Below are 17,490 nucleotides of genomic sequence, written 5' to 3'. Positions count from 1 at the left end.
CTACTTTGGAGCACTCTTCTCCCTTGCACTCTTGAATCGGTCATTCGCAATGTATTCTTCCAGCAAGCTGAATAACGAGGTAGGTGTGAGAAGGTGTACCAGCTGTCTTTGAGCTATCAGCGGCCACTAGGTGTCCCTCTTGTGATTTCCCGGGGATCCCGATTGTACAGGAATTCGTCGGTTCAGTAGCACGGGGGAGGGGATGGCCTGTGCTTGGAAGTGACAAACAGTCTGGTGGAATCATGAGTGTTTTTTCAAGTTCTGATTCATATTCGCTGTAGAATAAAATATGCTTTCAGCCCCCATGAGCTTTGTCACTAGGAGAGCAGTGTAGGAACTTTTGCTGTATGGCTGTGGGTTCCCTGGTGGTCTAGTGGTTAGGATTCGGCGCTCTCACCGCCGCGGCCCGGGTTCGATTCCCGGTCAGGGAACAGTCCTTCTTCTGCCCTTGAATGCTTTTCCTTCCCGCAGGTCAGGGCTTCTCAAAATGAATTTGCTTTTCTGACAAACAGTTTGCCTAGCATCCCGCAATCTGGCTCCTAATTTGATTTTCGCAAGGTTCCCTTTGAGTTGCTTTCCTCGGCGGGAGGAAAATCTCTTGTGCAAGGCTCTTGAGGAAGTGAGATTCTGTATTCCGAGGTGCGCTTCTTTTCGTAGGCTTCTGACCACATGGTGTGCGGCAGGAAGTCATCTTTGACAGGGCCGCAGGCTTTGTCTCCAAATGGCATCCCGGACCCACTGCAACCCACCTTTTTGCTGAAACGGAAGTCTGGTTCAGGGTAAGAAAAAGCTGAGCTGCACGTACCGAAAGCAGCAGAGCCCAGCGGCGGAGAGGGTGTGGCCAGGGCTGTCTGATTTGCATAGTGACCAGTGGCATCTTGGGAATGTACAGGCTTTGGAGCCTAACGGGTGCTGCAGGGGTCTGCCTGGCCGGAGAAATGCCTGTCTGGCGCTCCCCTCAGGACACACGTGTCTTCCGTTCGAGCATGGAGGGTGAGGGACATGGGTCACCCTCATATACAGGGGTGTGGGCATGGGCAGGATGGGGCGTGGGGGACCCGTCAGGGCATTGCCCGTTTGGAAGCCCGTTCGGAAGGCAAGAGGAGGCGGAGGCGGAGGCGGGAATCTCTGCTCAATTTTTTCCCGAGGCCTGGGGACAAGCCTTTGCACATTTGATCCAGCCGGGCCTGCATCAGCAGATCCTGCTCCGATGGCAAGGGAGAGCCTGCAGGTGTAAATCAAAGAAAGGGGAGAAATCCGCAAGAGGCGGGTTAACAAATTCCAGTGGCAGGCCCATGTTCCCCAGGAAGCAAGTACTTCCTCCTGCTCCCTTCAGTGGGAAAAGACATAGGAGGTGTATTTCTCTAAGCAGGGGCTCTGCGTAGGTGGCACTGCATTGCTTTGGCAAACATCCATGCTAAGTGCAGAGTAGCAGCAGACCCCACAGCTGAGACGTGAATTGGGACTGTTAAGGAAGGGCACTGGGAGGGTGAGGAGGGCAGAGGAAAATGCTTTACAAAAGCATCTGCAAGTTCCTACACACCCGCTGAAAACCCATACCAGGGATGGGGCTCGAACCCATGCGGACAACTGTCCATTGGATCTTAAGTCCAACGCCTTAACCACTCGGCCACCCTGGTGAGACCCTAGGCCCTGCCTTACTCAGCTCCCTTTTCATGCTGGCTGCTCCAGCGCAGGCTGTCCAGCAAGAGGTGATTGCAGAGTAAAAAGGCTTTTGCAGGAGGATAAAGGTAATTGCTTATGACAAACACACTGTGTGACACCTAACTTTTCCCCACTCGTACTTTATGGGCAATCTATACAGTGGAGTTAGCTTAGTCACAATAAGGAAGTGAGCAAGGCAGGCTCACAAGAGCATCTCCTCCCTGGTGGTCTAGTGGCTAGGATTCGGCGCTTTCACCGCCGCGGCCCGGGTTCGATTCCCGGTCAGGGAAGATCCCTCTAAGACGTAGACGTGTGTAATTTGTCCACGCAGCTCAGCTTTTTTTAATCGAAGGTCCTTAAAAAGGCACCCCGACCTATAGACGAAAGCAGAGGAAAGGGGCTGGGTCCCCTGTGTCCCAGGTTGCTTTGCTCCCATTGCCCTCAGCCACCTTCATGCGCACGCAGTCCCCCACCCAGTCAGGTGCTCTATGTGGGCGTAAAGTGCAGTACCAGCTCATCAGAAAGGTAAATTGCTGGAAAACCCGGCTGCGATGTATACATCTACTTTGGAGCACTCTTCTCCCTTGCACTCTTGAATCGGTCATTCGCAATGTATTCTTCCAGCAAGCTGAATAACGAGGTAGGTGTGAGAAGGTGTACCAGCTGTCTTTGAGCTATCAGCGGCCACTAGGTGTCCCTCTTGTGATTTCCCGGGGATCCCGATTGTACAGGAATTCGTCGGTTCAGTAGCACGGGGGAGGGGATGGCCTGTGCTTGGAAGTGACAAACAGTCTGGTGGAATCATGAGTGTTTTTTCAAGTTCTGATTCATATTCGCTGTAGAATAAAATATGCTTTCAGCCCCCATGAGCTTTGTCACTAGGAGAGCAGTGTAGGAACTTTTGCTGTATGGCTGTGGGTTCCCTGGTGGTCTAGTGGTTAGGATTCGGCGCTCTCACCGCCGCGGCCCGGGTTCGATTCCCGGTCAGGGAACAGTCCTTCTTCTGCCCTTGAATGCTTTTCCTTCCCGCAGGTCAGGGCTTCTCAAAATGAATTTGCTTTTCTGACAAACAGTTTGCCTAGCATCCCGCAATCTGGCTCCTAATTTGATTTTCGCAAGGTTCCCTTTGAGTTGCTTTCCTCGGCGGGAGGAAAATCTCTTGTGCAAGGCTCTTGAGGAAGTGAGATTCTGTATTCCGAGGTGCGCTTCTTTTCGTAGGCTTCTGACCACATGGTGTGCGGCAGGAAGTCATCTTTGACAGGGCCGCAGGCTTTGTCTCCAAATGGCATCCCGGACCCACTGCAACCCACCTTTTTGCTGAAACGGAAGTCTGGTTCAGGGTAAGAAAAAGCTGAGCTGCACGTACCGAAAGCAGCAGAGCCCAGCGGCGGAGAGGGTGTGGCCAGGGCTGTCTGATTTGCATAGTGACCAGTGGCATCTTGGGAATGTACAGGCTTTGGAGCCTAACGGGTGCTGCAGGGGTCTGCCTGGCCGGAGAAATGCCTGTCTGGCGCTCCCCTCAGGACACACGTGTCTTCCGTTCGAGCATGGAGGGTGAGGGACATGGGTCACCCTCATATACAGGGGTGTGGGCATGGGCAGGATGGGGCGTGGGGGACCCGTCAGGGCATTGCCCGTTTGGAAGCCCGTTCGGAAGGCAAGAGGAGGCGGAGGCGGAGGCGGGAATCTCTGCTCAATTTTTTCCCGAGGCCTGGGGACAAGCCTTTGCACATTTGATCCAGCCGGGCCTGCATCAGCAGATCCTGCTCCGATGGCAAGGGAGAGCCTGCAGGTGTAAATCAAAGAAAGGGGAGAAATCCGCAAGAGGCGGGTTAACAAATTCCAGTGGCAGGCCCATGTTCCCCAGGAAGCAAGTACTTCCTCCTGCTCCCTTCAGTGGGAAAAGACATAGGAGGTGTATTTCTCTAAGCAGGGGCTCTGCGTAGGTGGCACTGCATTGCTTTGGCAAACATCCATGCTAAGTGCAGAGTAGCAGCAGACCCCACAGCTGAGACGTGAATTGGGACTGTTAAGGAAGGGCACTGGGAGGGTGAGGAGGGCAGAGGAAAATGCTTTACAAAAGCATCTGCAAGTTCCTACACACCCGCTGAAAACCCATACCAGGGATGGGGCTCGAACCCATGCGGACAACTGTCCATTGGATCTTAAGTCCAACGCCTTAACCACTCGGCCACCCTGGTGAGACCCTAGGCCCTGCCTTACTCAGCTCCCTTTTCATGCTGGCTGCTCCAGCGCAGGCTGTCCAGCAAGAGGTGATTGCAGAGTAAAAAGGCTTTTGCAGGAGGATAAAGGTAATTGCTTATGACAAACACACTGTGTGACACCTAACTTTTCCCCACTCGTACTTTATGGGCAATCTATACAGTGGAGTTAGCTTAGTCACAATAAGGAAGTGAGCAAGGCAGGCTCACAAGAGCATCTCCTCCCTGGTGGTCTAGTGGCTAGGATTCGGCGCTTTCACCGCCGCGGCCCGGGTTCGATTCCCGGTCAGGGAAGATCCCTCTAAGACGTAGACGTGTGTAATTTGTCCACGCAGCTCAGCTTTTTTTAATCGAAGGTCCTTAAAAAGGCACCCCGACCTATAGACGAAAGCAGAGGAAAGGGGCTGGGTCCCCTGTGTCCCAGGTTGCTTTGCTCCCATTGCCCTCAGCCACCTTCATGCGCACGCAGTCCCCCACCCAGTCAGGTGCTCTATGTGGGCGTAAAGTGCAGTACCAGCTCATCAGAAAGGTAAATTGCTGGAAAACCCGGCTGCGATGTATACATCTACTTTGGAGCACTCTTCTCCCTTGCACTCTTGAATCGGTCATTCGCAATGTATTCTTCCAGCAAGCTGAATAACGAGGTAGGTGTGAGAAGGTGTACCAGCTGTCTTTGAGCTATCAGCGGCCACTAGGTGTCCCTCTTGTGATTTCCCGGGGATCCCGATTGTACAGGAATTCGTCGGTTCAGTAGCACGGGGGAGGGGATGGCCTGTGCTTGGAAGTGACAAACAGTCTGGTGGAATCATGAGTGTTTTTTCAAGTTCTGATTCATATTCGCTGTAGAATAAAATATGCTTTCAGCCCCCATGAGCTTTGTCACTAGGAGAGCAGTGTAGGAACTTTTGCTGTATGGCTGTGGGTTCCCTGGTGGTCTAGTGGTTAGGATTCGGCGCTCTCACCGCCGCGGCCCGGGTTCGATTCCCGGTCAGGGAACAGTCCTTCTTCTGCCCTTGAATGCTTTTCCTTCCCGCAGGTCAGGGCTTCTCAAAATGAATTTGCTTTTCTGACAAACAGTTTGCCTAGCATCCCGCAATCTGGCTCCTAATTTGATTTTCGCAAGGTTCCCTTTGAGTTGCTTTCCTCGGCGGGAGGAAAATCTCTTGTGCAAGGCTCTTGAGGAAGTGAGATTCTGTATTCCGAGGTGCGCTTCTTTTCGTAGGCTTCTGACCACATGGTGTGCGGCAGGAAGTCATCTTTGACAGGGCCGCAGGCTTTGTCTCCAAATGGCATCCCGGACCCACTGCAACCCACCTTTTTGCTGAAACGGAAGTCTGGTTCAGGGTAAGAAAAAGCTGAGCTGCACGTACCGAAAGCAGCAGATCCCAGCGGCGGAGAGGGTGTGGCCAGGGCTGTCTGATTTGCATAGTGACCAGTGGCATCTTGGGAATGTACAGGCTTTGGAGCCTAACGGGTGCTGCAGGGGTCTGCCTGGCCGGAGAAATGCCTGTCTGGCGCTCCCCTCAGGACACACGTGTCTTCCGTTCGAGCATGGAGGGTGAGGGACATGGGTCACCCTCATATACAGGGGTGTGGGCATGGGCAGGATGGGGCGTGGGGGACCCGTCAGGGCATTGCCCGTTTGGAAGCCCGTTCGGAAGGCAAGAGGAGGCGGAGGCGGAGGCGGGAATCTCTGCTCAATTTTTTCCCGAGGCCTGGGGACAAGCCTTTGCACATTTGATCCAGCCGGGCCTGCATCAGCAGATCCTGCTCCGATGGCAAGGGAGAGCCTGCAGGTGTAAATCAAAGAAAGGGGAGAAATCCGCAAGAGGCGGGTTAACAAATTCCAGTGGCAGGCCCATGTTCCCCAGGAAGCAAGTACTTCCTCCTGCTCCCTTCAGTGGGAAAAGACATAGGAGGTGTATTTCTCTAAGCAGGGGCTCTGCGTAGGTGGCACTGCATTGCTTTGGGAAGCATCCATGCTAAGTGCAGAGTAGCAGCAGACCCCACAGCTGAGACGTGAATTGGGACTGTTAAGGAAGGGCACTGGGAGGGTGAGGAGGGCAGAGGAAAATGCTTTAAAAAAGCATCTGCAAGTTCCTACACACCCGCTGAAAACCCATACCAGGGATGGGGCTTGAACCCATGCGGACAACTGTCCATTGGATCTTAAGTCCAACGCCTTAACCACTCGGCCACCCTGGTGAGACCCTAGGCCCTGCCTTACTCAGCTCCCTTTTCATGCTGGCTGCTCCAGCGCAGGCTGTCCAGCAAGAGGTGATTGCAGAGTAAAAAGGCTTTTGCAGGAGGATAAAGGTAATTGCTTATGACAAACACACTGTGTGACACCTAACTTTTCCCCACTCGTACTTTATGGGCAATCTATACAGTGGAGTTAGCTTAGTCACAATAAGGAAGTGAGCAAGGCAGGCTCACAAGAGCATCTCCTCCCTGGTGGTCTAGTGGCTAGGATTCGGCGCTTTCACCGCCGCGGCCCGGGTTCGATTCCCGGTCAGGGAAGATCCCTCTAAGACGTAGACGTGTGTAATTTGTCCACGCAGCTCAGCTTTTTTTAATCGAAGGTCCTTAAAAAGGCACCCCGACCTATAGACGAAAGCAGAGGAAAGGGGCTGGGTCCCCTGTGTCCCAGGTTGCTTTGCTCCCATTGCCCTCAGCCACCTTCATGCGCACGCAGTCCCCCACCCAGTCAGGTGCTCTATGTGGGCGTAAAGTGCAGTACCAGCTCATCAGAAAGGTAAATTGCTGGAAAACCCGGCTGCGATGTATACATCTACTTTGGAGCACTCTTCTCCCTTGCACTCTTGAATCGGTCATTCGCAATGTATTCTTCCAGCAAGCTGAATAACGAGGTAGGTGTGAGAAGGTGTACCAGCTGTCTTTGAGCTATCAGCGGCCACTAGGTGTCCCTCTTGTGATTTCCCGGGGATCCCGATTGTACAGGAATTCGTCGGTTCAGTAGCACGGGGGAGGGGATGGCCTGTGCTTGGAAGTGACAAACAGTCTGGTGGAATCATGAGTGTTTTTTCAAGTTCTGATTCATATTCGCTGTAGAATAAAATATGCTTTCAGCCCCCATGAGCTTTGTCACTAGGAGAGCAGTGTAGGAACTTTTGCTGTATGGCTGTGGGTTCCCTGGTGGTCTAGTGGTTAGGATTCGGCGCTCTCACCGCCGCGGCCCGGGTTCGATTCCCGGTCAGGGAACAGTCCTTCTTCTGCCCTTGAATGCTTTTCCTTCCCGCAGGTCAGGGCTTCTCAAAATGAATTTGCTTTTCTGACAAACAGTTTGCCTAGCATCCCGCAATCTGGCTCCTAATTTGATTTTCGCAAGGTTCCCTTTGAGTTGCTTTCCTCGGCGGGAGGAAAATCTCTTGTGCAAGGCTCTTGAGGAAGTGAGATTCTGTATTCCGAGGTGCGCTTCTTTTCGTAGGCTTCTGACCACATGGTGTGCGGCAGGAAGTCATCTTTGACAGGGCCGCAGGCTTTGTCTCCAAATGGCATCCCGGACCCACTGCAACCCACCTTTTTGCTGAAACGGAAGTCTGGTTCAGGGTAAGAAAAAGCTGAGCTGCACGTACCGAAAGCAGCAGAGCCCAGCGGCGGAGAGGGTGTGGCCAGGGCTGTCTGATTTGCATAGTGACCAGTGGCATCTTGGGAATGTACAGGCTTTGGAGCCTAACGGGTGCTGCAGGGGTCTGCCTGGCCGGAGAAATGCCTGTCTGGCGCTCCCCTCAGGACACACGTGTCTTCCGTTCGAGCATGGAGGGTGAGGGACATGGGTCACCCTCATATACAGGGGTGTGGGCATGGGCAGGATGGGGCGTGGGGGACCCGTCAGGGCATTGCCCGTTTGGAAGCCCGTTCGGAAGGCAAGAGGAGGCGGAGGCGGAGGCGGGAATCTCTGCTCAATTTTTTCCCGAGGCCTGGGGACAAGCCTTTGCACATTTGATCCAGCCGGGCCTGCATCAGCAGATCCTGCTCCGATGGCAAGGGAGAGCCTGCAGGTGTAAATCAAAGAAAGGGGAGAAATCCGCAAGAGGCGGGTTAACAAATTCCAGTGGCAGGCCCATGTTCCCCAGGAAGCAAGTACTTCCTCCTGCTCCCTTCAGTGGGAAAAGACATAGGAGGTGTATTTCTCTAAGCAGGGGCTCTGCGTAGGTGGCACTGCATTGCTTTGGCAAACATCCATGCTAAGTGCAGAGTAGCAGCAGACCCCACAGCTGAGACGTGAATTGGGACTGTTAAGGAAGGGCACTGGGAGGGTGAGGAGGGCAGAGGAAAATGCTTTACAAAAGCATCTGCAAGTTCCTACACACCCGCTGAAAACCCATACCAGGGATGGGGCTCGAACCCATGCGGACAACTGTCCATTGGATCTTAAGTCCAACGCCTTAACCACTCGGCCACCCTGGTGAGACCCTAGGCCCTGCCTTACTCAGCTCCCTTTTCATGCTGGCTGCTCCAGCGCAGGCTGTCCAGCAAGAGGTGATTGCAGAGTAAAAAGGCTTTTGCAGGAGGATAAAGGTAATTGCTTATGACAAACACACTGTGTGACACCTAACTTTTCCCCACTCGTACTTTATGGGCAATCTATACAGTGGAGTTAGCTTAGTCACAATAAGGAAGTGAGCAAGGCAGGCTCACAAGAGCATCTCCTCCCTGGTGGTCTAGTGGCTAGGATTCGGCGCTTTCACCGCCGCGGCCCGGGTTCGATTCCCGGTCAGGGAAGATCCCTCTAAGACGTAGACGTGTGTAATTTGTCCACGCAGCTCAGCTTTTTTTAATCGAAGGTCCTTAAAAAGGCACCCCGACCTATAGACGAAAGCAGAGGAAAGGGGCTGGGTCCCCTGTGTCCCAGGTTGCTTTGCTCCCATTGCCCTCAGCCACCTTCATGCGCACGCAGTCCCCCACCCAGTCAGGTGCTCTATGTGGGCGTAAAGTGCAGTACCAGCTCATCAGAAAGGTAAATTGCTGGAAAACCCGGCTGCGATGTATACATCTACTTTGGAGCACTCTTCTCCCTTGCACTCTTGAATCGGTCATTCGCAATGTATTCTTCCAGCAAGCTGAATAACGAGGTAGGTGTGAGAAGGTGTACCAGCTGTCTTTGAGCTATCAGCGGCCACTAGGTGTCCCTCTTGTGATTTCCCGGGGATCCCGATTGTACAGGAATTCGTCGGTTCAGTAGCACGGGGGAGGGGATGGCCTGTGCTTGGAAGTGACAAACAGTCTGGTGGAATCATGAGTGTTTTTTCAAGTTCTGATTCATATTCGCTGTAGAATAAAATATGCTTTCAGCCCCCATGAGCTTTGTCACTAGGAGAGCAGTGTAGGAACTTTTGCTGTATGGCTGTGGGTTCCCTGGTGGTCTAGTGGTTAGGATTCGGCGCTCTCACCGCCGCGGCCCGGGTTCGATTCCCGGTCAGGGAACAGTCCTTCTTCTGCCCTTGAATGCTTTTCCTTCCCGCAGGTCAGGGCTTCTCAAAATGAATTTGCTTTTCTGACAAACAGTTTGCCTAGCATCCCGCAATCTGGCTCCTAATTTGATTTTCGCAAGGTTCCCTTTGAGTTGCTTTCCTCGGCGGGAGGAAAATCTCTTGTGCAAGGCTCTTGAGGAAGTGAGATTCTGTATTCCGAGGTGCGCTTCTTTTCGTAGGCTTCTGACCACATGGTGTGCGGCAGGAAGTCATCTTTGACAGGGCCGCAGGCTTTGTCTCCAAATGGCATCCCGGACCCACTGCAACCCACCTTTTTGCTGAAACGGAAGTCTGGTTCAGGGTAAGAAAAAGCTGAGCTGCACGTACCGAAAGCAGCAGAGCCCAGCGGCGGAGAGGGTGTGGCCAGGGCTGTCTGATTTGCATAGTGACCAGTGGCATCTTGGGAATGTACAGGCTTTGGAGCCTAACGGGTGCTGCAGGGGTCTGCCTGGCCGGAGAAATGCCTGTCTGGCGCTCCCCTCAGGACACACGTGTCTTCCGTTCGAGCATGGAGGGTGAGGGACATGGGTCACCCTCATATACAGGGGTGTGGGCATGGGCAGGATGGGGCGTGGGGGACCCGTCAGGGCATTGCCCGTTTGGAAGCCCGTTCGGAAGGCAAGAGGAGGCGGAGGCGGAGGCGGGAATCTCTGCTCAATTTTTTCCCGAGGCCTGGGGACAAGCCTTTGCACATTTGATCCAGCCGGGCCTGCATCAGCAGATCCTGCTCCGATGGCAAGGGAGAGCCTGCAGGTGTAAATCAAAGAAAGGGGAGAAATCCGCAAGAGGCGGGTTAACAAATTCCAGTGGCAGGCCCATGTTCCCCAGGAAGCAAGTACTTCCTCCTGCTACCTTCAGTGGGAAAAGACATAGGAGGTGTATTTCTCTAAGCAGGGGCTCTGCGTAGGTGGCACTGCATTGCTTTGGCAAACATCCATGCTAAGTGCAGAGTAGCAGCAGACCCCACAGCTGAGACGTGAATTGGGACTGTTAAGGAAGGGCACTGGGAGGGTGAGGAGGGCAGAGGAAAATGCTTTACAAAAGCATCTGCAAGTTCCTACACACCCGCTGAAAACCCATACCAGGGATGGGGCTCGAACCCATGCGGACAACTGTCCATTGGATCTTAAGTCCAACGCCTTAACCACTCGGCCACCCTGGTGAGACCCTAGGCCCTGCCTTACTCAGCTCCCTTTTCATGCTGGCTGCTCCAGCGCAGGCTGTCCAGCAAGAGGTGATTGCAGAGTAAAAAGGCTTTTGCAGGAGGATAAAGGTAATTGCTTATGACAAACACACTGTGTGACACCTAACTTTTCCCCACTCGTACTTTATGGGCAATCTATACAGTGGAGTTAGCTTAGTCACAATAAGGAAGTGAGCAAGGCAGGCTCACAAGAGCATCTCCTCCCTGGTGGTCTAGTGGCTAGGATTCGGCGCTTTCACCGCCGCGGCCCGGGTTCGATTCCCGGTCAGGGAAGATCCCTCTAAGACGTAGACGTGTGTAATTTGTCCACGCAGCTCAGCTTTTTTTAATCGAAGGTCCTTAAAAAGGCACCCCGACCTATAGACGAAAGCAGAGGAAAGGGGCTGGGTCCCCTGTGTCCCAGGTTGCTTTGCTCCCATTGCCCTCAGCCACCTTCATGCGCACGCAGTCCCCCACCCAGTCAGGTGCTCTATGTGGGCGTAAAGTGCAGTACCAGCTCATCAGAAAGGTAAATTGCTGGAAAACCCGGCTGCGATGTATACATCTACTTTGGAGCTCTCTTCTCCCTTGCACTCTTGAATCGGTCATTCGCAATGTATTCTTCCAGCAAGCTGAATAACGAGGTAGGTGTGAGAAGGTGTACCAGCTGTCTTTGAGCTATCAGCGGCCACTAGGTGTCCCTCTTGTGATTTCCCGGGGATCCCGATTGTACAGGAATTCGTCGGTTCAGTAGCACGGGGGAGGGGATGGCCTGTGCTTGGAAGTGACAAACAGTCTGGTGGAATCATGAGTGTTTTTTCAAGTTCTGATTCATATTCGCTGTAGAATAAAATATGCTTTCAGCCCCCATGAGCTTTGTCACTAGGAGAGCAGTGTAGGAACTTTTGCTGTATGGCTGTGGGTTCCCTGGTGGTCTAGTGGTTAGGATTCGGCGCTCTCACCGCCGCGGCCCGGGTTCGATTCCCGGTCAGGGAACAGTCCTTCTTCTGCCCTTGAATGCTTTTCCTTCCCGCAGGTCAGGGCTTCTCAAAATGAATTTGCTTTTCTGACAAACAGTTTGCCTAGCATCCCGCAATCTGGCTCCTAATTTGATTTTCGCAAGGTTCCCTTTGAGTTGCTTTCCTCGGCGGGAGGAAAATCTCTTGTGCAAGGCTCTTGAGGAAGTGAGATTCTGTATTCCGAGGTGCGCTTCTTTTCGTAGGCTTCTGACCACATGGTGTGCGGCAGGAAGTCATCTTTGACAGGGCCGCAGGCTTTGTCTCCAAATGGCATCCCGGACCCACTGCAACCCACCTTTTTGCTGAAACGGAAGTCTGGTTCAGGGTAAGAAAAAGCTGAGCTGCACGTACCGAAAGCAGCAGAGCCCAGCGGCGGAGAGGGTGTGGCCAGGGCTGTCTGATTTGCATAGTGACCAGTGGCATCTTGGGAATGTACAGGCTTTGGAGCCTAACGGGTGCTGCAGGGGTCTGCCTGGCCGGAGAAATGCCTGTCTGGCGCTCCCCTCAGGACACACGTGTCTTCCGTTCGAGCATGGAGGGTGAGGGACATGGGTCACCCTCATATACAGGGGTGTGGGCATGGGCAGGATGGGGCGTGGGGGACCCGTCAGGGCATTGCCCGTTTGGAAGCCCGTTCGGAAGGCAAGAGGAGGCGGAGGCGGAGGCGGGAATCTCTGCTCAATTTTTTCCCGAGGCCTGGGGACAAGCCTTTGCAAATTTGATCCAGCCGGGCCTGCATCAGCAGATCCTGCTCCGATGGCAAGGGAGAGCCTGCAGGTGTAAATCAAAGAAAGGGGAGAAATCCGCAAGAGGCGGGTTAACAAATTCCAGTGGCAGGCCCATGTTCCCCAGGAAGCAAGTACTTCCTCCTGCTCCCTTCAGTGGGAAAAGACATAGGAGGTGTATTTCTCTAAGCAGGGGCTCTGCGTAGGTGGCACTGCATTGCTTTGGCAAACATCCATGCTAAGTGCAGAGTAGCAGCAGACCCCACAGCTGAGACGTGAATTGGGACTGTTAAGGAAGGGCACTGGGAGGGTGAGGAGGGCAGAGGAAAATGCTTTACAAAAGCATCTGCAAGTTCCTACACACCCGCTGAAAACCCATACCAGGGATGGGGCTCGAACCCATGCGGACAACTGTCCATTGGATCTTAAGTCCAACGCCTTAACCACTCGGCCACCCTGGTGAGACCCTAGGCCCTGCCTTACTCAGCTCCCTTTTCATGCTGGCTGCTCCAGCGCAGGCTGTCCAGCAAGAGGTGATTGCAGAGTAAAAAGGCTTTTGCAGGAGGATAAAGGTAATTGCTTATGACAAACACACTGTGTGACACCTAACTTTTCCCCACTCGTACTTTATGGGCAATCTATACAGTGGAGTTAGCTTAGTCACAATAAGGAAGTGAGCAAGGCAGGCTCACAAGAGCATCTCCTCCCTGGTGGTCTAGTGGCTAGGATTCGGCGCTTTCACCGCCGCGGCCCGGGTTCGATTCCCGGTCAGGGAAGATCCCTCTAAGACGTAGACGTGTGTAATTTGTCCACGCAGCTCAGCTTTTTTTAATCGAAGGTCCTTAAAAAGGCACCCCGACCTATAGACGAAAGCAGAGGAAAGGGGCTGGGTCCCCTGTGTCCCAGGTTGCTTTGCTCCCATTGCCCTCAGCCACCTTCATGCGCACGCAGTCCCCCACCCAGTCAGGTGCTCTATGTGGGCGTAAAGTGCAGTACCAGCTCATCAGAAAGGTAAATTGCTGGAAAACCCGGCTGCGATGTATACATCTACTTTGGAGCACTCTTCTCCCTTGCACTCTTGAATCGGTCATTCGCAATGTATTCTTCCAGCAAGCTGAATAACGAGGTAGGTGTGAGAAGGTGTACCAGCTGTCTTTGAGCTATCAGCGGCCACTAGGTGTCCCTCTTGTGATTTCCCGGGGATCCCGATTGTACAGGAATTCGTCGGTTCAGTAGCACGGGGGAGGGGATGGCCTGTGCTTGGAAGTGACAAACAGTCTGGTGGAATCATGAGTGTTTTTTCAAGTTCTGATTCATATTCGCTGTAGAATAAAATATGCTTTCAGCCCCCATGAGCTTTGTCACTAGGAGAGCAGTGTAGGAACTTTTGCTGTATGGCTGTGGGTTCCCTGGTGGTCTAGTGGTTAGGATTCGGCGCTCTCACCGCCGCGGCCCGGGTTCGATTCCCGGTCAGGGAACAGTCCTTCTTCTGCCCTTGAATGCTTTTCCTTCCCGCAGGTCAGGGCTTCTCAAAATGAATTTGCTTTTCTGACAAACAGTTTGCCTAGCATCCCGCAATCTGGCTCCTAATTTGATTTTCGCAAGGTTCCCTTTGAGTTGCTTTCCTCGGCGGGAGGAAAATCTCTTGTGCAAGGCTCTTGAGGAAGTGAGATTCTGTATTCCGAGGTGCGCTTCTTTTCGTAGGCTTCTGACCACATGGTGTGCGGCAGGAAGTCATCTTTGACAGGGCCGCAGGCTTTGTCTCCAAATGGCATCCCGGACCCACTGCAACCCACCTTTTTGCTGAAACGGAAGTCTGGTTCAGGGTAAGAAAAAGCTGAGCTGCACGTACCGAAAGCAGCAGAGCCCAGCGGCGGAGAGGGTGTGGCCAGGGCTGTCTGATTTGCATAGTGACCAGTGGCATCTTGGGAATGTACAGGCTTTGGAGCCTAACGGGTGCTGCAGGGGTCTGCCTGGCCGGAGAAATGCCTGTCTGGCGCTCCCCTCAGGACACACGTGTCTTCCGTTCGAGCATGGAGGGTGAGGGACATGGGTCACCCTCATATACAGGGGTGTGGGCATGGGCAGGATGGGGCGTGGGGGACCCGTCAGGGCATTGCCCGTTTGGAAGCCCGTTCGGAAGGCAAGAGGAGGCGGAGGCGGAGGCGGGAATCTCTGCTCAATTTTTTCCCGAGGCCTGGGGACAAGCCTTTGCACATTTGATCCAGCCGGGCCTGCATCAGCAGATCCTGCTCCGATGGCAAGGGAGAGCCTGCAGGTGTAAATCAAAGAAAGGGGAGAAATCCGCAAGAGGCGGGTTAACAAATTCCAGTGGCAGGCCCATGTTCCCCAGGAAGCAAGTACTTCCTCCTGCTACCTTCAGTGGGAAAAGACATAGGAGGTGTATTTCTCTAAGCAGGGGCTCTGCGTAGGTGGCACTGCATTGCTTTGGCAAACATCCATGCTAAGTGCAGAGTAGCAGCAGACCCCACAGCTGAGACGTGAATTGGGACTGTTAAGGAAGGGCACTGGGAGGGTGAGGAGGGCAGAGGAAAATGCTTTACAAAAGCATCTGCAAGTTCCTACACACCCACTGAAAACCCATACCAGGGATGGGGCTCGAACCCATGCGGACAACTATCCATTGGATCTTAAGTCCAACGCCTTAACCACTCGGCCACCCTGGTGAGACCCTAGGTCCTGCCTTACTCAGCTCCCTTTTCATGCTGGCTGCTCCAGCGCAGGCTGTCCAGCAAGAGGTGATTGCAGAGTAAAAAGGCTTTTGCAGGAGGATAAAGGTAATTGCTTATGACAAACACACTGTGTGACACCTAACTTTTCCCCACTCGTACTTTATGGGCAATCTATACAGTGGAGTTAGCTTAGTCACAATAAGGAAGTGAGCAAGGCAGGCTCACAAGAGCATCTCCTCCCTGGTGGTCTAGTGGCTAGGATTCGGCGCTTTCACCGCCGCGGCCCGGGTTCAATTCCCGGTCAGGGAAGATCCCTCTAAGACGTAGACGTGCGTAATTTGTCCACGCAGCTCAGCTTTTTTTAATCGAAGGTCCTTAAAAAGGCACCCCGACCTATAGACGAAAGCAGAGGAAAGGGGCTGGGTCCCCTGTGTCCCAGGTTGCTTTGCTCCCATTGCCCTCAGCCACCTTCATGCGCACGCAGTCCCCCACCCAGTCAGGTGCTCTATGTGGGCGTAAAGTGCAGTACCAGCTCATCAGAAAGGTAAATTGCTGGAAAACCCGGCTGCGATGTATACATCTACTTTGGAGCACTCTTCTCCCTTGCACTCTTGAATCGGTCATTCGCAATGTATTCTTCCAGCAAGCTGAATAACGAGGTAGGTGTGAGAAGGTGTACCAGCTGTCTTTGAGCTATCAGCGGCCACTAGGTGTCCCTCTTGTGATTTCCCGGGGATCCCGATTGTACAGGAATTCGTCGGTTCAGTAGCACGGGGGAGGGGATGGCCTGTGCTTGGAAGTGACAAACAGTCTGGTGGAATCATGAGTGTTTTTTCAAGTTCTGATTCATATTCGCTGTAGAATAAAATATGCTTTCAGCCCCCATGAGCTTTGTCACTAGGAGAGCAGTGTAGGAACTTTTGCTGTATGGCTGTGGGTTCCCTGGTGGTCTAGTGGTTAGGATTCGGCGCTCTCACCGCCGCGGCCCGGGTTCGATTCCCGGTCAGGGAACAGTCCTTCTTCTGCCCTTGAATGCTTTTCCTTCCCGCAGGTCAGGGCTTCTCAAAATGAATTTGCTTTTCTGACAAACAGTTTGCCTAGCATCCCGCAATCTGGCTCCTAATTTGATTTTCGCAAGGTTCCCTTTGAGTTGCTTTCCTCGGCGGGAGGAAAATCTCTTGTGCAAGGCTCTTGAGGAAGTGAGATTCTGTATTCCGAGGTGCGCTTCTTTTCGTAGGCTTCTGACCACATGGTGTGCGGCAGGAAGTCATCTTTGACAGGGCCGCAGGCTTTGTCTCCAAATGGCATCCCGGACCCACTGCAACCCACCTTTTTGCTGAAACGGAAGTCTGGTTCAGGGTAAGAAAAAGCTGAGCTGCACGTACCGAAAGCAGCAGAGCCCAGCGGCGGAGAGGGTGTGGCCAGGGCTGTCTGATTTGCATAGTGACCAGTGGCATCTTGGGAATGTACAGGCTTTGAAGCCTAACGGGTGCTGCAGGGGTCTGCCTGGCCGGAGAAATGCCTGTCTGGCGCTCCCCTCAGGACACACGTGTCTTCCGTTCGAGCATGGAGGGTGAGGGACATGGGTCACCCTCATATACAGGGGTGTGGGCATGGGCAGGATGGGGCGTGGGGGACCCGTCAGGGCATTGCCCGTTTGGAAGCCCGTTCGGAAGGCAAGAGGAGGCGGAGGCGGAGGCGGGAATCTCTGCTCAATTTTTTCCCGAGGCCTGGGGACAAGCCTTTGCACATTTGATCCAGCCGGGCCTGCATCAGCAGATCCTGCTCCGATGGCAATGGAGAGCCTGCAGGTGTAAATCAAAGAAAGGGGAGAAATCCGCAAGAGGCGGGTTAACAAATTCCAGTGGCAGGCCCATGTTCCCCAGGAAGCAAGTACTTCCTCCTGCTCCCTTCAGTGGGAAAAGACATAGGAGGTGTATTTCTCTAAGCAGGGGCTCTGCGTAGGTGGCACTGCATTGCTTTGGGAAGCATCCATGCTAAGTGCAGAGTAGCAGCAGACCCCACAGCTGAGACGTGAATTGGGACTGTTAAGGAAGGGCACTGGGAGGGTGAGGAGGGCAGAGGAAAATGCTTTAAAAAAGCATCTGCAAGTTCCTACACACCCGCTGAAAACCCATACCAGGGATGGGGCTCGAACCCATGCGGACAACTGTCCATTGGATCTTAAGTCCAACGCCTTAACCACTCGGCCACCCTGGTGAGACCCTAGGCCCTACCTTACTCAGCTCCCTTTTCATGCTGGCTGCTCCAGCGCAGGCTGTCCAACAAGAGGTGATTGCAGAGTAAAAAGGCTTTTGCAGGAGGATAAAGGTAATTGCTTATGACAAACACACTGTGTGACACCTAACTTTTCCCCACTCGTACTTTATGGGCAATCTATACAGTGGAGTTAGCTTAGTCACAATAAGGAAGTGAGCAAGGCAGGCTCACAAGAGCATCTCCTCCCTGGTGGTCTAGTGGCTAGGAT

General features: G+C 53.4%; 20 non-coding genes across 20 annotated transcripts; 14 read left to right on the top strand and 6 right to left on the bottom strand.

The window, feature by feature from the left end:
- The first annotated feature begins 359 nt into the window (after nucleotides 1–359).
- TRNAE-CUC (transfer RNA glutamic acid (anticodon CUC)) lies at nucleotides 360–431 on the top strand. Its single transcript has one exon. It is a non-coding gene; the product is annotated as a tRNA-Glu (tRNA).
- Nucleotides 432–1,557: 1,126 nt separating this feature from the next.
- Nucleotides 1,558–1,640, bottom strand: TRNAL-UAA (transfer RNA leucine (anticodon UAA)). The gene has a single exon. It is a non-coding gene; the product is annotated as a tRNA-Leu (tRNA).
- A 243-nt stretch (nucleotides 1,641–1,883) lies between these two features.
- On the top strand, nucleotides 1,884–1,955 carry TRNAE-UUC (transfer RNA glutamic acid (anticodon UUC)). Its single transcript has one exon. It is a non-coding gene; the product is annotated as a tRNA-Glu (tRNA).
- Nucleotides 1,956–2,585: 630 nt separating this feature from the next.
- On the top strand, nucleotides 2,586–2,657 carry TRNAE-CUC (transfer RNA glutamic acid (anticodon CUC)). The gene has a single exon. It is a non-coding gene; the product is annotated as a tRNA-Glu (tRNA).
- A 1,126-nt stretch (nucleotides 2,658–3,783) lies between these two features.
- Nucleotides 3,784–3,866, bottom strand: TRNAL-UAA (transfer RNA leucine (anticodon UAA)). The gene has a single exon. It is a non-coding gene; the product is annotated as a tRNA-Leu (tRNA).
- A 243-nt stretch (nucleotides 3,867–4,109) lies between these two features.
- Nucleotides 4,110–4,181, top strand: TRNAE-UUC (transfer RNA glutamic acid (anticodon UUC)). The gene has a single exon. It is a non-coding gene; the product is annotated as a tRNA-Glu (tRNA).
- Nucleotides 4,182–4,811: 630 nt separating this feature from the next.
- TRNAE-CUC (transfer RNA glutamic acid (anticodon CUC)) lies at nucleotides 4,812–4,883 on the top strand. Its single transcript has one exon. It is a non-coding gene; the product is annotated as a tRNA-Glu (tRNA).
- Nucleotides 4,884–6,335: 1,452 nt separating this feature from the next.
- TRNAE-UUC (transfer RNA glutamic acid (anticodon UUC)) lies at nucleotides 6,336–6,407 on the top strand. The gene has a single exon. It is a non-coding gene; the product is annotated as a tRNA-Glu (tRNA).
- A 630-nt stretch (nucleotides 6,408–7,037) lies between these two features.
- Nucleotides 7,038–7,109, top strand: TRNAE-CUC (transfer RNA glutamic acid (anticodon CUC)). The gene has a single exon. It is a non-coding gene; the product is annotated as a tRNA-Glu (tRNA).
- Nucleotides 7,110–8,235: 1,126 nt separating this feature from the next.
- On the bottom strand, nucleotides 8,236–8,318 carry TRNAL-UAA (transfer RNA leucine (anticodon UAA)). The gene has a single exon. It is a non-coding gene; the product is annotated as a tRNA-Leu (tRNA).
- Nucleotides 8,319–8,561: 243 nt separating this feature from the next.
- Nucleotides 8,562–8,633, top strand: TRNAE-UUC (transfer RNA glutamic acid (anticodon UUC)). The gene has a single exon. It is a non-coding gene; the product is annotated as a tRNA-Glu (tRNA).
- A 630-nt stretch (nucleotides 8,634–9,263) lies between these two features.
- Nucleotides 9,264–9,335, top strand: TRNAE-CUC (transfer RNA glutamic acid (anticodon CUC)). The gene has a single exon. It is a non-coding gene; the product is annotated as a tRNA-Glu (tRNA).
- A 1,126-nt stretch (nucleotides 9,336–10,461) lies between these two features.
- On the bottom strand, nucleotides 10,462–10,544 carry TRNAL-UAA (transfer RNA leucine (anticodon UAA)). Its single transcript has one exon. It is a non-coding gene; the product is annotated as a tRNA-Leu (tRNA).
- Nucleotides 10,545–10,787: 243 nt separating this feature from the next.
- Nucleotides 10,788–10,859, top strand: TRNAE-UUC (transfer RNA glutamic acid (anticodon UUC)). Its single transcript has one exon. It is a non-coding gene; the product is annotated as a tRNA-Glu (tRNA).
- A 630-nt stretch (nucleotides 10,860–11,489) lies between these two features.
- TRNAE-CUC (transfer RNA glutamic acid (anticodon CUC)) lies at nucleotides 11,490–11,561 on the top strand. Its single transcript has one exon. It is a non-coding gene; the product is annotated as a tRNA-Glu (tRNA).
- Nucleotides 11,562–12,687: 1,126 nt separating this feature from the next.
- Nucleotides 12,688–12,770, bottom strand: TRNAL-UAA (transfer RNA leucine (anticodon UAA)). The gene has a single exon. It is a non-coding gene; the product is annotated as a tRNA-Leu (tRNA).
- A 243-nt stretch (nucleotides 12,771–13,013) lies between these two features.
- Nucleotides 13,014–13,085, top strand: TRNAE-UUC (transfer RNA glutamic acid (anticodon UUC)). Its single transcript has one exon. It is a non-coding gene; the product is annotated as a tRNA-Glu (tRNA).
- Nucleotides 13,086–13,715: 630 nt separating this feature from the next.
- On the top strand, nucleotides 13,716–13,787 carry TRNAE-CUC (transfer RNA glutamic acid (anticodon CUC)). Its single transcript has one exon. It is a non-coding gene; the product is annotated as a tRNA-Glu (tRNA).
- A 2,154-nt stretch (nucleotides 13,788–15,941) lies between these two features.
- On the top strand, nucleotides 15,942–16,013 carry TRNAE-CUC (transfer RNA glutamic acid (anticodon CUC)). Its single transcript has one exon. It is a non-coding gene; the product is annotated as a tRNA-Glu (tRNA).
- Nucleotides 16,014–17,139: 1,126 nt separating this feature from the next.
- Nucleotides 17,140–17,222, bottom strand: TRNAL-UAA (transfer RNA leucine (anticodon UAA)). The gene has a single exon. It is a non-coding gene; the product is annotated as a tRNA-Leu (tRNA).
- Nucleotides 17,223–17,490: the final 268 nt, after the last annotated feature.

Source organism: Triturus cristatus, chromosome 5_2 (genome assembly GCF_964204655.1).
Source record: "Triturus cristatus chromosome 5_2, aTriCri1.1, whole genome shotgun sequence".
In the NCBI taxonomy this organism is placed as follows: Eukaryota; Metazoa; Chordata; class Amphibia; order Caudata; family Salamandridae; genus Triturus; species Triturus cristatus.
This window is presented reverse-complemented; position numbering and strand designations above follow the sequence as displayed.